Here is a 13,318-nt window from a genome sequence, read left to right on the forward strand (position 1 = left end):
TTAGGAATGATTGTTTTCCATGCAATGCCATCCTGCGATGACCCTTGTCACCTGAGCCAATGTCTTGTCATTTATAGATACTTTGTAAATCATCTAACACAATTTTCCAAAACACACTATGTTCACATTCCTTTAAGTTATTTGAAATATTAGGCATTTTAAATCCATTAACAAGCTCTCAGTGGAAACATTTTACCAAGCCAGAAGCACCCACTGACACAGCTGTGTAATATTTTTTCTTACTTGCTTTGGATATATACTTATTACTTTCAAGCCTGGCTGTGATTATTCAAAAACTGAAATGACTAGCTCCGAGCTTTTGCCTCCAATTTCATGTGTGGTACTAGCTGGACACAGTGCCTTACATTTGTAGATTTAAACCATTCCTTCGTAGTCGATTGGCATTTTACTTGTGATTTAACACTGCCTTCCGGTTTCATCCTGTCCCATGCTCTCTGTTGCTTAACACAGTCTTTCTCCTCTCCTTTTCTTCACAGTCAATGTCCTGTCCTGGCTTTTCTAGCCATCCAAACCCTACAGAGCTTTCAAAATCCAATGCAAATTTTACATCTCCTAAGCAAAATCTCATTTCATTTCATCATAGTGATTTTTTATTATTTTAAATTACTGTAACAATCCCCTTCATAGAAGAATTCCTATATCTCTCCATCATATTTTACTTCATTTCCATATCCTCCTATTGTGGTGGACGACATGAGGTGAGTACATTTCACCTAAGAAGTGTTCAGCCTAATGTAGACTATGGGAAGATTCTTAGTTTCAAATTTTGACTTATTTCTCTAATTAATAGAGAAGGTTGGATCAGGTGATGAACCCTGCCTGTCTCAACATTAACTGTCCAAGCTCTCCTTAGCTGAGCACTACCTACATTTACCACAAGATGGCGCCAACACCAAATAAACACCATTTAGAAGCATCCATATTATTTATTTTATTTTATTTTTTAATTGAGTTTTTTTCGTATAATACATTCTGATTATGGTCTCACTTCCCCAAACACCTCCCAGATCCTCCCCTCTTCCTCACTCACCTAAAGTCACACCCTTTCTTTCTCTCTCTCTTTAGAATACAAATAAGCATCTAACAAAAAAAGTAAAAGATAAAACAAAAACAAACCAGAATATAACATAACAAACAAACAAACAGAAGGAAAAGATCCAAAAAAGCTCTAGAAACGTATAGATACCGTGATATCCATGTTTCACACAGAGAAATCCCATAAAAACACAAACAGGAAATCATATGTACACAAAAACCTGTAAGGTAACCTATTTTTAAATTAGTGACAGAAATATAACGGGTCAGTTGTCATGTCTACTGGTTGTCATTGGAGAGATAAGTTACAGATTTCTGCAGACACCAATGATGCCGTCAAATCAATCAAGGGACGAAATATGACATCTCGAATTGTCTTCCCATCATCTCATGATTCTTATTTCTTTCTTCCTTATTTTTGTTTGGTAAAAAAAAATTTAACAAAATATCTTTCTTTTTAATAAAAATGCATAATATAGCATGAACAATAGACATCATGTAGAAGTCTAGAACTTATTTATCTTATCAAACTGAAACTTTATGTTGAATGAGCAGCAGAATCCCATTGCTTACTCCCTCACAGCCACCATTCTGGAGTTGACCTACTTATGCCTTACATGAGATTGTATCACTAATACAATCTGGACTCAACAAAATGATTATCTTATCTGTCATCTTAAATATAATTTACATTTCTGTAACAGAGAATCACGTAGTTGTTCTTGTTTTGAAATTGAACATACTTGCTAAATAAACCCTAATGAATATCCTTTAAAAAGTTTATGGAAAGATATTTGTGAAAGGACCCTCAAATACCTTATTTAACAAACAAACTTATTGTTTGTTCTATATACAGTATTACAGTCATCTGAGACAAAACGATATCATTCACAACTATATGATATGAATGGGAAGACATAAAACATTGTTTCAAAAAAATCACAATATAAACAAAAATGAGAAAATCCCGGGGACACAGATATAATTATCAGCTGAAGAAATTAACTGGGCTGTTTATAAGAATTGGGGTATTTTAGTAAAAGGGGTCCAGTTTTACCTTATACGAGAAAAACACACTGAAACGGGCGGTGGAGAATGTTGACTGTGTAAGTTAAGTCTCCGGGATTTCACTCAGTAGATGACCGGACAACTGAAGACTTTTTCACACAGTCTCACAATCAGAGCCCACTCTACACAGTTAGTCTGCTGGCTGCGAGGCTGCTTGGCAAGACTGAGAAGCAGCAACAGAGCAGCAGGTTGAGGGGTATGACAGTCCACACATACTCCTAGGAGTCAGCGATGGCCTAAAGAGGGGTCAGGAAAACAGTGACGGCCGTGAGATGTCAAGGGACACAGGGAAGAAAGACTGATGTAGAAGCAGAGAAGATACAAACAACTGGAGTCCACTGTGATTTGGTGAACGGTGACAGAAACAAACGACCATCCATGTGTGTCTTGAGACTTAGAATCTGACGCCTGCGCCCTTTTCCTTTCTCAAATGCATGCTTTCTGACCTTTCTGATTGCCACTGCACTTCACTTTCTTTGCTGGTTTAAAAACTAAACTACATCTGTCAAGCCAGTGTGAGGATGGTGGCACCATCTCAAGCAAGTCACTCACCAGTGAGACTATGTTGTGTTTATTAGTACAGAAGTGGGGGAGGCGGCTTTCTGTGGGATGAGTCTCTTCTGGAAACATTACAAGACATTAAAATAGTGATGGAGACATAGAGCCTTTATCCAGTAACTGATGGAAGCACATGCAGAGATTCCCAACCAACCACCAGGCTGAGCTCCAGGAATCCAGCTGAAGAGAGAGAAGAGAGACCATATGAGCAAGACCATATGGTCAAGATCATGGTGGGTATATCTACAGACAACTGAACCAAGCTCATAGGACTTCACGGACTTTAGATCTACAGCTGTGGTCTGCATGGGACCTGCATGGGACCGGACTAGACCCTCTGCATATGGGAGACAGTTGTGTAGCTGGGTCTGTCTGAGAGGCCCCTGGCAGTGTGATCTCCCTGGTGTATGAGCTGGCTTTCTGAATCCCATTACCTATGGCCAGACACCTCGCTCACACTTGAGGCAGTGGGGGAGGGGCTGGGTCCTGCCTCAACTGAGTGTACTAGACTTTGCTGTCCACCCATGGGAGAATTTACCCTTTTGGAGGAGGGGATGAGGGGTGGGGTTGAGGGAGTGGGAGGAGAGATGAGAGGAAGATCTGTGGTTGGTATGTAAAGTGAATAAAAAAATCTTTTAAAATAAAAAAGTAGTGATGGAGAAATACCCACATGTGGGTCTAGAAAACTTCTTTGTCCCTTTTCTTTTTCTCAGCAGCTCCCCTCCCGCAACTGGACTTCACTTAGTTTAACAATGCTAATCAGGAATCAATTTCATGTGAAGGCTCCAGAGCACCAAGAAGATAAGTCAAGAATCATGTTCACTTGAACTTAGAGATACAGGGCAGAGCACTGTACCTTCTATAAGTAGAAGGAAACAGTACCAGGTAAGATTCCTGATACAAATAAAGTCTAATGGAATGGCAAAGATAAAAATATTACTCACTGGAAATAGCCTAAATGGAGACAGGGAGGCTTGAAACAGCAAGCTGGATTTTAGAAACGGTGATTAGTTTGAGAACATGAAGTCCTAGTGGGGAGTATCAGGGAAGACTGCTGCAGAGGTAGACGCCAGGGAGAGACACACAACCAGAAACTGTCAACAAGCCATGTGATCAAGCCTAAGGGACAGTGGAGAGAAATTTTGCATGTTTTTTTTATAAAGGAAGCTGTTCTTGTTAGATTAGTATTTTTATTTTGGTGATGGGAGATATTTTCTCTTAGAAATGAACAATGCAGAATTTCAAGACAGAAAACTACAAAGTAGAAAAATAAGAGGTGGTACAGGAGGAAGAGATATAAAATCCTTGCATTCTGCCTGTACCCATGATTATGTCTTAAAATTTAGTAGCCATGTTTCTAGATGTATTGTTATTAGAAAGTTATTATTGGCTACATGGCTTCAGTATGCCATGAAGATCTCTCAATGTTTCAAAATAAACATGAATTGTAAAGGGAATTGTGGGTTAGGAATGCAGCTCCATTGGTAGAATGTCGTCTACCTAGCATGCATATAACCTTGGATTCTATTAGTATCACCTAAACTGGTAGTACATACTCCAATCCCAGCACTCAGTAGGTAGAGAAGGAAGGATAAGTTCAAAATCATCCTTGGATACATATCAAGTCTAAGGCCAACTTGGGATACATATTGCTAAACAAACAAATATGTCTAGGCAGATGGCTCAATTAGCAAAGTATTTGTCATGCAATCAGGAGAACCTGTGTTTTAGGGTTTTTATTGTTGTGTAGAGACACTATGACTATATCAATTCTTATAAAGAAAAAACATTTAATGGGGGTGGCTTACATTTTCAGAGGTCTAGTCCATTATCATTATGGTGGCATGCAGATAGACATGGTGCTGGATACATATTGATCAGAAGGCAACAGGAAGTGGACCGAGACACTGGAAGTTGAGCATATACAAGACCCCAAAGCCCGCCTCCCCAGTGACACACTTCCTCCAACAAGTCCACACCTACTAATAGTGCCATTCCTTTTGGGGGGCACTTTCCTTCAAACCACCACAACCTGAGAGAAAATCCCAAACACCCATTGACATAAAAAATCCAGGTGTGATGGCCTGCTCCTGTCATCCTAACTCTGGGAACACAGAAATAGGTAGATTCTTGGAGCTCACTGACCAGCCAGGGTAGCAGAATTAGTGGACTCCAGGTTGAATGAGAGAAAGTAAGGTGTCGAGAAACTGAAAAAGACATTTGGCATCTAACTCTGACCTTCAAATGCATTCATAAATGTATGCAGTGCACCTACACCCGTGCATATGTGTGCATTTGTACCCACGTGGAGGGTATGGCCCAAATGTTAAGTATGCTTTTTACACTTATAGTAGTTACCTTAAGCTGTTCTCAGCAGTGTGCTCCACTATCACTAGTGTGGTTTGAATACGAGTGCCCCCCATGGGTTCCAATGTTTGAATATTCGGTCCTAGGTTAGTAGAACTATTTAGGTAGGTGTAGGTGTGGCCTTGCTGGGGGAAGTATGTCACTGTGTGTGTGTGTGGGGGGGGAGGTTGGCTTGGAGAGTTTAAAGACTCCTGTCATTTGGATTTATCTCTCTGCCTTGTGCTTGAGGTTCAAGATGAGAGCTTTCAGCCTCCTTCTCCTGCCGTCATGCCCTTGCTCCGCTAAACCTTCACTCCCCCATCGTGGACTCTAACCCTCGGGAATCGCAAGCCCAATAAACTCGTTCTTCTATAAATTGCCTTGGTCAAATTGCTTTTTCACAGCAATAAAAAGTGACTAATATAGCTACCCTGACAAATGTTGTAGTAAGACAGGAGGAGGATGAGGTTGCTCTAATCTAGGAGCTTTGTCCCAGAATTTGATACTTCACAGTTCTTAATATCAAGGGGATGGTAGCCAGCTTCTTGTCCATTTATGTTATCTATAAAAATATTTTCGCTGGGCGGTGGTGGCGCACGCCTTTAATCCCAGCACTCGGGAGGCAGAGCCAGGTGGATCTCTGTGAGTTCGAGGCCAGCCTGGGCTACCAAGTGAGTTCCAGGAAAGGCGCAAAGCTACACAGAGAAACCCTGTCTCGAAAAACCAAAAAAAAAAAAAAAAATTTTCACCTCAACCTTATATTTAGAAGTAACATTCTTCCTCCACAATCCTAATTTGTCCCCAAGCCTGTTCCACACCTCTTAGTGTAGTTTCCAGTAAAACCCTTTCATTATGTATGAACAAAGGTGCATTGTGTCTTGGTGAGAATGGGATGAATAGAACCAAATTTTTCTCTCTGTTTTCTACATGACTTCCTTCATAATTTGAATCTTCACCTTAAAATGTTGTTTCCTCAGCTCAGCTCTTAAAATTCACAAACAGAAAGGTCATGCCTACTTTACTCAATTCTGTATTTTAAGCATATCATAGTTATTTATCTTATTTCCTTATCTACTGATTTATTTATTAAATTTATTAAAATGTATACATATTTAATTGCCTCCAGGAAATAATATATTTATATATCACAAAGATGGTCTAAACAGAGACATTTTGCTAGATACATCCTGGAACCAAAAGACTAGCCTGTAACTGACTGATGTGGCCTCTGTGTTCCTGGAGGGGCAGAAAGGAGATCTGTATCTCCTTACACAATTTCTGGTAACCACTGCATTATAGAGCTTGTATGTAGCATACCAATCATGGAGCTTTTCTCCATCATGAAGTATTTTTTTAGTTATTAAAATTAATGGCTTTCTTTCAATATTATCCTTAGCATGCAGCATATCAGGAATAGCCAGATTGGTAGAAAAAAAGAATTTTCACTGGAGAAGTCACATTCATTCTCACAGACAGAAGGAATGTGCATAAAAATGCTTAAATGCATCAAATTTGAACATGATTGAGGCTGCAATGTAGTGGGTAGCCATTCCAGCTTTGGTCTGGAAGTTCCAAGCCCCATTGAGGTTTTGGTAACTATCACACCCACAAAGCAGGGCCGAGGGAGGGCCTGAAGACCCCAGATAGATTCTTGCTGTTGGGAGCCCGGATGCTAGAGGTGGACGAAGGAGAGTTCTCCAGAGAACATCGCTGAACTACTGCTGCTGCTTTCCCAGAACCCTCAACCTAACTATTCCTTCATTTGTAAGTTACGCCATTAAATAAATCTCCTTTTAACTATGTGGAGTGGCCTTAATAATTTCACCAATACTGCAAGAAATTATCCAATGAGCATCAAGATATCCTCTGATGAAGAGGCTGTGTTCTTACTGGAGGGCAATTGGAGGATGGCTTAGGAGGCTGGAGCTCAGCTAAGAGTTTGGATAAGGTGGGGAGGTTGACAGAAAAATAATATGGAGGAAGAAAACTTGGAACAGGGTGAGGAAAATCCATGGAGTCTCTTCCTCATGAAAGTAATGTTTGTAATGACTTATCTTTGTGGGATGTAAAAGAGTGAAGCCAACCAGATCATGACCTAATACGATAGTCTCAAGAGTAAACCAGTGCACCCATGGCATCCAAGCTATCTAGATATGTGGGACTGTATATTGCTCTTCTTATTTTAGCCAATTTAAGCTGGAATTTTTATTTCCATATTTAATGTTGTACCAGAAATGGGTATAGCAATAAGGCATTGAGGGGAAATTGGCTGCAGTGAGGTAGGATGGTGGCCGGTGAGAACATATCATTCTCAGATATGGATGATAACAGTCTTCTCAATGGATCATACCAGCTGGTTAAATGCTTCTTATGCTGTCCTGTGATGCAGACATTTATCTAGCTTGATTGAAATGAGGTAGATAGGAAAAGAGACCAGATTAAAAGATTTCAGACTATCACAGTATGTTAGCTACTTCCACCAGTTCAATGAGAAAGAAAATGAATCTTGGCTAGACCTGAGGACAGAGAGAAGCAAATAGGCCCTTTATTTTCATTTTTTATTTTTTTTCTAGTCTCCTCTTGGCCTCGACAGCAGTGACAAGTATATGTTTCATCTTGGGGAGCGGACCTTAAATCCGATCACAAAGTGGTCAGTTCCTTCCATGACATTAATGATATTATTGCACCAGTGGGCAGGTCCTGCAAGATCTATAATTATTCTAGTTTTCAGTATTTCCAGATGGGTAAGATTGTTAATACTTTTCTTCTACCATAGCATGTGAGCCTCTCCCAGCACTATGAAAGCCATCCAATAGGGAATGAAGCTTCCAGAAGAGTATGGACTATTTCTCATGTTTTATGACACAAGTATGTAGTATCATCAGCAATATGGTCTTATTTCTAAATTCTGACAGCTATTTGCAATAGACACATGATGGGAGAGGGAGAGTCAATTTACTTTAAGGATGTGGCTCCTAACAGGTTGTCCATCCTCCAGTGGAAGCCCATACATCCAAGAGTATATGAGCAGCACAAATTGGACTTGATGAAATTAAAAAAGAGATACCAAAGTTGGTTGGGAAGAGAAAGGTGGTTGGAGCTGGGAGAAGTTGGAGGAGAGTGAATGTGATCAAAATAAGCTGTATGAAGTTCTCAAAGAACTAATTATTATTATTATTATTATTATTATTATTATTATTATTATTATTATTATTAATCTATTTTCTGAGACAGGGTCTCCCTTAAGTGACTGGTTGTCATGAAACCCACTATTACAGACCAGGGTAGCCTTGAATTCACAGAGATCTACCTGTTGAAGTGCTAGAATAAAGGCATGTGATACCATGCTCAACAAAAAACTAATTTTAAAAAATCCTATTTTCTTTTTTCTTTAGCCCTGAATTAGAGTTTTCTGACATTTGAATCTAACCAGAGAAAAAGCCAGACTTTGATTCTGGATAAGATGAATTTCATTCAGAGAAATTCTGAAATCCTTGCTGTTCCAGCAGAATATTATTTTTCTTCTTGTGAGGAGTTGCTTATCCACAGGAATACAATCTAGGAATGTTATCTGTTATTCTCCTGAAAACATTATTTCAATTTATTTCAGGGTGGCAGCAGTGGATGTTGAATTCAAAGTATATGACATATAAAAATAAATAGAAGAATAAGCATGCAAGGCCCATCTGCTGTATACATTGAAGTATCTATACCCAACTTTGCTCCGAAGTATTTTACTTTTAGTACAGGCTCACATTAATTAAACCAAAGAGAAAAATGCCTACGAATCTTCTGTGAAAGTTTCGTTGACAGACTCCAGTTCAATCAGCTCATAACATCTTAAATACCAAAAAAGAAAAAAAGAATCATAAGTAATTTTTTTACCACTGTGGCCCAATGCATGATACAAGGAAAAACAACTGCATTTAAATGCCCTGTCCTGTTTACATGCATCATTTATGATCTGTAAACCTAGAAACCAGACAGGATGGTGTATGTCAACTGTATAGATGATCCAAAATTATTTTGGTGATATAGAACCCTGATTGTCAAGTTAACAATAGCTATAGTTATCCTAATATTCTAATATCTACTGTTTAAGGTGTGTGTGTGTGTGTGTGTGTGTGTGTGTGTGTGTGTGTGTGTTGAGGTAGAGGTGGGAGGCATGTCCAGTGTCTTTTTTTTTTTTTTGGTTTTTCGAGACAGGGTTTCTCTGTGTAGCTTTGCGCCTTTTCTGGGACTCACTTGGTAGCCCAGGCTGGCCTCGAACTCACAGAGATCCGCCTGGCTCTGCCTCCCAAGTGCTTTAATATGGACAAGTATGTCTCCACAATCTCATTATCTCCCAGGAGATAATGTCTCTTGTGGATCAAGAGATTCAATTCACAGACATTTGTCTTATCTCCTTTTGTGACTCCTGACCACTCAGTCTGGGCTATCACATGTAGACATCTATGAGTACCACTGTGTGGCACTCTGTGATTCTGTAATTGATGAGTTATAGCAGGATGCTGAATTGCTCACAAACAAAATGGCCATGATTCTCCTCCATTTTGGTTGCCTGGATTTTCCAGATAACTTACTCCCTAAGGTAGATTTTCTAGCTGGTTGAGTTATGGGTGTAAGGCAGTCACTGGAGGAGAACAGAGTGTGTAGATCCTACAAGCTTTGGAGGCGGAGCTGCAATGTTCTGGATCCAGGGTCTTGTGCTGAAGCTGGCCCCTGAGGAGATGAAGCTGAAGATGTGGGAGGATGTGATCTTCTCCATTCTGAACTTCCTCGTCTATGTGGCCCTGCTGTGAGTCCCTCCATGTATCTTAAAGAACTTGGACAGCATATGAGGATTGGGAGTCACATATGGATGCATGGCATGAATAACCTGGTGACAGTTTCTCCTCCTGTCTGCAGATGAATTGGTTCCAAAAGATGTAAGACTGATTAAAGGGACATAAAACTCTACTTGTTAAGAATGGGTTGGGCTTTGGGAACTGACCTCAATAGCTGAAAAATAAAACTATTTGGGAAATGAAAAAAGATGCCTTGTGATCATACTGTGTCCTTAGGCCCGTGATATCCACCTCTGTGAGTGTTGATGGAATTGTAAATAATGTCAAAATTCTAAGGGACTTATTTTTGAAGAAAAAAGATAATTTTTTTAAAAATACTATTGTCTGCAAAAATCAAGACTCAAACAAATGCCTTTCAGCCTCCTCCATCAACAGTAAGCTGACATGAATGAAAGTATCATTGCTCACATCAAGCTGTAGATCCAAGAACACAGACAAGTAAAGGTCTCTCACTGTGTATCCAAACAGCATTCCTATCTCTCTAGTTTTAATTGTCCCAAACTTAGTATCAATACTCAATATTTTGGAAATTATGATAGAGTCTTTTCTAAAAACTTGATCTTAGTGTGGTATTCCTAGGAAATGCTGCCATTTATTTAGTCATAATTTGCTATGTAAAAAAGTACAGAGTTTAGAGATTTATATGGTTATAGATTAACCTATAGAAATGTATGTGGTATTATATTTTGGTAGTATAGTTAATACAGTTAAGCTGGAGGTGATATGGATTATTAGACTGTAGAAGTTTACTTAAGATTGAGTCTAATTTAATGAACTTATTTTGATGTTCCTTTTTCTGAATTACTAAAGTCCTAGTCTGTAATGTTGGAATAACTTCTTATTCCTTCTTATTTGTTTTCTCAGCAGCAGGTTAATAACATTGGAATATAGTCACTATTGTGACTATTGTCAATATTGTCACTATTAGTTTTTATAAAGAGTATGATGTTACAATCCTTCTTGGTAGCTAATTGATGAACTATTATTTACTTTTACGTGGCTTGTATGTACTTGGGAAAGTAAGAAATGAGGCAGTGGGGGAGGGGAATGAAGGTTGACAACCCATCAACCTATTCAACTTATTCTCCCTATACTGTCACCAGCTTTGATGCCTTGATCATCAAGACTGTATGCTTGCTTATGTATTCTAGATGGACTTTTTGGTCAGTATGTAAAATCCTCACATAACTGACTTCCTAAGGAAAAATCAGCATCAACTACTGCTTCTTGCCAGGTGCACAGTGATGTTTAATTCAGGGTTCTATCCATCCATCTCCTTCTGAGCTCCAGGTGTGAGCTCTGATTGTATGAGTCCAGAAGCTCACTCCAACCTCTTGGCCATAATGCTCTCCAAGGGGCAAGATGGACACAGTACTAAGTTATAGTCAATAAGATCTCAGCAAAGATCTTGCAATGTTTTGGGGGAAAGAAATGTCTTTGCTTTGATAGGATTTTGTTTCTCCTATTTGGGGAGGCAAGGTGTCCTAGAGGATATTGACAGACTCTAAGGACATATGGTCATATATATTGTGAACATAAGGATACCAAGTCCAAAGAGAAGGTAGCAAGTGGGATAGAGAAAATTGTGTGATTTTAGTATAGTTGTCCTGGAAATGAACTACTCACCCAGAACATGTCCATCTTTTGTGCAAATGCTCAGAGTAACGCCCTGCCCATTGCTGTGTAATCCAGCTTAAGTGAAGCTTCTGACAGGTATATGCAAAATGTATTAGTTATATGTGTGTAATATATATATTCTTTAGACAATTGAAACTCTCTTAATTTCATGCTCTTCTAGTCAACTACTTTTACAACAAAAATAAATTCTTGAATTTCTCTGGGACTAATCCTCACATAGAGATAATAACCATGTGTTTAATATTGTAAAAACTTTATTCGAATGGTTTACACAATCAGAGGAAGGGTAGTCACACAATGGATGTCTGCAGGCTGGAGGACCACAGAGATGTCAGTCTAAGAAGTCGGATGCCTCAGAACAAGAAGGACCAATGACACGAATCAGAAGCTGGTGTTAGTCCACCTTGGCAGGCTAACTGAAGCTGTAGACTAATGCCCATGATGATGGCAACATCTCAGGAAGACTCAATCAAGCTTGGCCTCACTGACTGGCTGCTTCTCTTTTCTGTTTTTGTTCTATCTGTATGCCCACCATATTGGATGATGCCACCTGTACTCAGAGTGAGTTTCTACTCCCCCCACATTGTCCTACTTGCCTATAATTCACAAAAACACCCCAAAGGCATTGCTCAGTGTATTCTGGTTGACAATTGAGATCAGCTGGTAGAAGCTTTTTCAGAAATACGTTCTTCCACTGAGTCTTTGAATGTTGTGGTTTCATGGTTACAGGTACATGCTGTTATCATTGCGTTGACCCATCTTTAAATAAGATGAAGTCAGAATAAAATAAAAGTATCTTCCTGTTTTTATTTTCTGCATTTTCTATCTCATGAAAAAAGTAGGTTTTAAACACTAGTTTTCTTTTTCACATTTATTTTCCTTTTCCTTTTGAGGTATTTACTGAGGATTTCCAGCAAAAAAGTAATTTAACTAGGACTAAAGAGTTAACATTGCCCCAACCTCAACAACATCATTACCTGATAGTATCTGCTACCATCCCTATGCCATTGAGATGTGTTTTGTCTTTATTCTTGCAATAATCATTTAACCTACTGGATCCAAGAGCATATTACTCAGAAAGTGTTTTTTTTCTTCTGAGTCAAATTTATTCAACATCGTTAGTCTAAAAACCCAGACAATGGAGGCAGCATTAGTCTTGTCTTTCATCCCTGTTATCCTTTTCAAGTTAGAGGAAAGAGACCAGAGATAACCCATAGAATAAGGTGTGAGTTACCAACATGAAGAATTTAAGAAACAAACAGCTAATTAAGTTACAGTGGGCAAAACAAAGAATGACAATGATAAGCCCCTAGTTCCTATATTTGGTTGCTAGAAGGATTCTGCCATCTCAGGGATTGGCCAAGATATATTGTGGCTCTCTCCTAATTATGGCTTGAACACTCTTAATCCCAGACTTAGGTTATTATTCAAGGATAAGTTAAGATGTGGTGTTGGTTCTGAAAACATTATATAAAGAAGAGGTTAGCTTCCAGAGTTTTTCTCCAGTGTCAAGCACAGTTACCACAGACTTGGTAGTGTAAAGTAGCAACATATTTTACTACTTTATAATCCAGAATGCTGAAATCAAAGTATCAATAAGGCTTCATTTTCTTTGAAAGCCCTAGAGGAGACTGGTGTCTCAAGGTAGTCCACTGAGTGAGTTGCATAGCTTGGCTCTCTATCCCATCTTCACAAAGCTTTCCTTCTCCATCTTCTAGTCCCACATAAAGGATTTGACACTGTACTGAAGGCTCATGCAGGTAATTCATGATGGTCTCATAACTTTTAAATTCATAGGTTTAATA

At 39.0% G+C, this 13,318-nt stretch overlaps 1 pseudogene; it reads left to right on the top strand.

Moving 5' to 3' along the window:
• Positions 1-9,713: 9,713 nt before the first annotated feature.
• Positions 9,714-9,869, top strand: LOC102908677 (mitochondrial import receptor subunit TOM5 homolog pseudogene; annotated as a pseudogene).
• The last annotated feature ends 3,449 nt before the right edge of the window (positions 9,870-13,318 follow it).

Source organism: Peromyscus maniculatus, chromosome 3 (genome assembly GCF_049852395.1).
Source record: "Peromyscus maniculatus bairdii isolate BWxNUB_F1_BW_parent chromosome 3, HU_Pman_BW_mat_3.1, whole genome shotgun sequence".
NCBI lineage: Eukaryota > Metazoa > Chordata > Mammalia > Rodentia > Cricetidae > Peromyscus > Peromyscus maniculatus.